The sequence below is a fragment of the Paralichthys olivaceus genome, chromosome 1, assembly GCF_024713975.1.
Source record: "Paralichthys olivaceus isolate ysfri-2021 chromosome 1, ASM2471397v2, whole genome shotgun sequence".
NCBI classification, from domain to species: domain Eukaryota; kingdom Metazoa; phylum Chordata; class Actinopteri; order Pleuronectiformes; family Paralichthyidae; genus Paralichthys; species Paralichthys olivaceus.
This window is the reverse complement of record NC_091093.1, coordinates 15,608,424-15,612,882: the sequence shown is the minus strand read 5'-3', so window position 1 is coordinate 15,612,882 and position 4,459 is coordinate 15,608,424. Positions and strand designations below refer to the sequence as shown.

The 4,459-nt window shown below is 37.9% G+C and overlaps 1 long non-coding RNA gene across 1 annotated transcript; it reads right to left on the bottom strand.

The window, feature by feature from the left end:
• Positions 1 to 3,048: 3,048 nt before the first annotated feature.
• On the bottom strand, positions 3,049 to 4,459 carry LOC109636806 (uncharacterized). The gene is made up of 3 exons (XR_002203227.2): positions 4,338 to 4,459; positions 3,487 to 3,638; positions 3,049 to 3,267 (listed from the first exon to the last, which is right to left on the bottom strand). It is a non-coding gene; the product is annotated as an uncharacterized lncRNA (long non-coding RNA).

Sequence of the window (4,459 nt, the reverse complement as noted above, 5' to 3'; positions counted from 1 at the left end):
AGAGACACTAATTATGGTCATTCATTTTCAAAAGATATATACAGTATTTTGTCTTTTGTCATTGTTTGCAGGCTCCCCAAATGGTTAAAACCCCAAAGGAGGAAGAAGTCATAAAGACAGGAGTCGAATGATGGAGAATAGAACCGATCAGAGTTCTGTGTCAAGACTATTACATTTTAGTCTCACCAGGGGGAGCTTTATAATACACCCAAGCTCATATACACTACATCTGTCTCAATGTCTGCGCTGCCAAATCAGACACTTGACATACTCATTCAGCAATCACCATTGGAGAGAGGGTTGAACTGGTTTCATAGAATCAGTGGAAGGAAAGAATCTGAAATTCTGTGGCTTTGCCTCATCATCTCTTTAGAAGAGCTGACTGGTTTAGTTCTGCCAACATGAAGTGGTAAAACGACAGAGAGCTTTTACATCTGAGACAGTGCATACTTAATGGTTAATCAGCTTCCTCCCACTTGAGGCTTAAAGCACAATAAGCTCAAAATTTGACTACACACTTGAGGTATTTGGAACGTTTATTTTTGTAAAAAACGTGATTTTTAGAGTGTTAACAGGAGGCCAGTTCTCTTACAAGAATACCAGATATTACAGGTATAAGTATTTTGTCATATTATGGTAAAATTATCTGCATCAGAATTCTCTTGGATTAGCCAAGATGAATGGCCTCAAAATGTATATTGATGTATTTTATGCTTGTATATTGAATGCTTACATTTGTTTTCCGAGATATGAGTTAAATCCATAAATTAACTAATGCACAGGTAAACATTGATGATATTTGAGGGGGAGGCTCAGTCTGTCAGCTCCTCAGTGAGCCTTCATGATTAAACATTAGGTCAGTTGTTAGGTCAGAGTTTTCTTTTCAGATCCCAAAGCCATATAGAAAACATACCAGATTTTCTTAGACACACAAGGGATAAGCCGTTATTCCTTTTCCAGCACTGAGGGACATGCTGTTCTCCTGCTGTTATGCTCTACTGACAATCTGCATCTGCAGTTTACACTTATAGTAACCAAGTCTGATACATTTTTGAGGAGGTGGACATCTTTCTGACCTGGAATTTGCTCTGATAAATTGACAAGAGTATAGGCTGCAAAATAATCAATAGAATAACTTGAAACTACAGGCTAAACCACACAGATCTGTTGTTATAAAACCCTAGAGATTTGTCTATTTACAGTTCGACTGTACTGACACAGAAACAGTTGCAACCCTTTATTTACCTTATAGTGGATTCAATTGGAACTAGAGCATTTGTTGCAGAAGCACACGGCAGTAAGATAATTGTTACGTTTTTATCTCAGTGAATAGTTCAGAGGAGCCTTAATTAGTGAGACTCAGTTTTGTGTCTGACTTTCAATCAACCACCCACACATTAAAATTCACATTATGGTCACACCACTGGGAAACAGTTGGAAAACAATGTGAGTCTCATCCAAATGTTATTTTTTGGGATATCCATTTTCAACAGATCACTTAAGACTGAAGTAATTAATCATTTATCTCATCGAGACCTCATATGAATAAGAGAGAATCTGGGGCTTAATTTTGCAAATCATGCATGTTTTCCTAGGTTACCCAGCAACACCTCAGTCTGAAAACAGTTTGAGTGTGTTGTGATATCTCAGGCTCTGCTGAGTATTAGAAGACGTAAGTGTCACTTTAAGTTTCATAAAAGATTTGTTCAATCACTTACTTTCAACTCTTTTTGTCCTCCTCTGACCCGTCCTTGCACTGACCATTGTGGTAATTATCTAAACTGTGTGCTGATGTCAGCCCAGAAGGCTGTACTCTAATAACTTTATTAGAGATAATGGACCTGCAGAGTTAGATCACAGCTTTCAAATTAGGTTCTAACTACACACACTCTACCTGAGAGAGGAACAACTTGATGAAATAAAATGGAAGCTTAAAATGAAAAAGATAAAAATGGAGCACAAAGTTTGGATACAAGTGAAGGACCCTTAAGCACTGACATTACAAAAGCCATCTTGCAATACTTGTGCATAATTTCCCTTGACAACAGACAAAATATCAGACATTTAAAACTTTTGACATTCTCAATAGACCTGCAACATCTCCTTATTATTTGAGAAATAACATACAGGGTTTTCTGAAGGTTTGAAGGATGGTGACGCTAGTCGAGGAATTTGAAATGATTGTAGATTGAGAGAACCTTGAATCCCAGCTTATGATTGGGCTGCAATATAATAAATTCAGAACATGAATAGATTTGATTGATTTTTGAAATATAACAATATATTGTTTCTGGAACTGCAACTGTTAAGTTTCCTACAGCAAGGCCACGAAAAACACTCGATAATAAATACATTTAAAATGTCAGTGAAATAAAGAAAGAACAACACACACAGACATCAACCAGTAGACATTCATCTTGTCATCCTTTCTTCTACCTCTGCTGCTGCTGTGAAGCTAATTTCACAAGGATTTGCCACATTTCAAGATTCATTGCATACTGTGAACAGTGTATAACATTAGGAGCTGACTGCCACCATTACCAAAAACAGCAACAACATTGTCACAGAAAGTCATCAAAACTTTAACATTGTAGTCAAGGATAAACTAAATCATCAGTATGCACAAGTTTGTTTGTAGGTCCCTCTCTCCAGAACCATGTTCTGACTTGGAAAATGTCCAATTTAGATAAGGACATGCCTTTTTTCCTGGATGAGAAAATTTGTTAACATGGCTTTAGGCTGAACCCTGGTGGGACAATGCTGAACTACAGATCCACTGCACAATTGTACACACAAAAATACACAAAAAAGACAAACAAAGGCCCTGTTCAAACCTGGTGATTTGATCACAAGTGGACAGCTCTTAGTATAGGGGTGAACACACCCAAGACACATTGAGGACGCAGTTAAGATCCAACCACTCAGATCATATTAAAAGGTGTTCAGGGATTGATGTGGGACACACTGAAGGGCAGCAAACTCAGCTAACATCCTATGGTTTGCAACAGTTTCATCATAAATAAAACATAGACATCTGGTGGACAAGTAGACTTCTAGAATTTAAGCAGATTCTGTTCTTTATAGAACTGTGGCAGGACAAATTATACTTTGGCAATCTGCCACCAGTCTAAGTTATTAATGGAAACACTGACTCACCTTTGAGACCTTACAAAAGATGACCCAGGGAAGACCACAGCAGCGGCAAGCTGAAGGTTATCAGCAGGACCTCTGGCAAGTAGTCAAGTTATTTTTTTCTTATTAGACGTCCTAGAAAAAGGCAGACAATGGATTTTAAGTAAGAGGTTAAATAAAATCAAACCTAGACATACTCTGAATATGCTACTTCTCACATAGATTACAACTGTTAAATGTAAGAAAAGTACAACTCCATATGGTTCACTGCAGCTCAACAGCAGAATAAATGATATGTTAGCATATAAAACAAACAGGAGTGTCTTCTTAAGTTAAAATGATGTTGAAGGTTACCTGTCAGCATGCATGACACTACCAGCCACATGAGGATGGTATCTTGAGTCATCATCCTGCCTGTCTTCTCCAACTATTGCTTTATGATGTCCTGATGGCTGCTTCTGTTCTTGTGTCATAGCTGACACTTTTATGTGGGGGCCTGAGTTGTTCTACACAGGAAACACAAAGTGCAAACTGAGAGTGTTTCTGTCATATGCTTTAGTGCTATGCAGTTAAGTTACTTGTCAAAACAGTCTGTCTGACTCTAGGAGTACACACATTGCTTGTTCTTGCTTGGTTTAACTTGTGTCACAGGCCAACCAGAGCAGTTAAGAGTGTAGTGTCAGACAACAGTGTTTACAGATGACATAACATCCAAGCTCCAATAACAATAACTGAAGACCAACACATCAGCCACTGAACTCAACTGTCTGAAATGCATCAGTGACAATATAGTAAAATCAGCAAACACTATACAATTAAACACTGAGCAGGACTGTGGAAACTGGCAAATGTCCAAAGTCTTTGGACAAGATAAAGACAAACAACTTGATGAGCCCCTGACTGGATAAGACCAGCTAAAACCTGAATACTGAAGCTAATGGCTGAAAACATTTTTACATTTTAAGTACTTTTTGTTGCTCTTTGTTTATTATTCTCTTGAATTAAACTATATCTACATCAAAAAGCATTGGCACAGACAAACAATGTCAATCCTATAGTAAGAGCAGGTTGAGGCACTGACACAAATTTCTCATACAACTTCCTTAACTGTCACTGACTTCAGTTGATTCAGACCGACCTGAAAAAGACCAGACATTTCAACGTGTTTATCACCAGAGGAAAGTCAGAGGTTCTTTGACACCTACCAGCTGAAAAAAAAATCCATGTTATGTGGGTTTAACGGTTTAAATCAATGACCCATAGAGAAACTTTCAGCTAGAGAGACAGAACAGGTGCTGCCATCAAACATGGCGCAGGAACTTTTCCT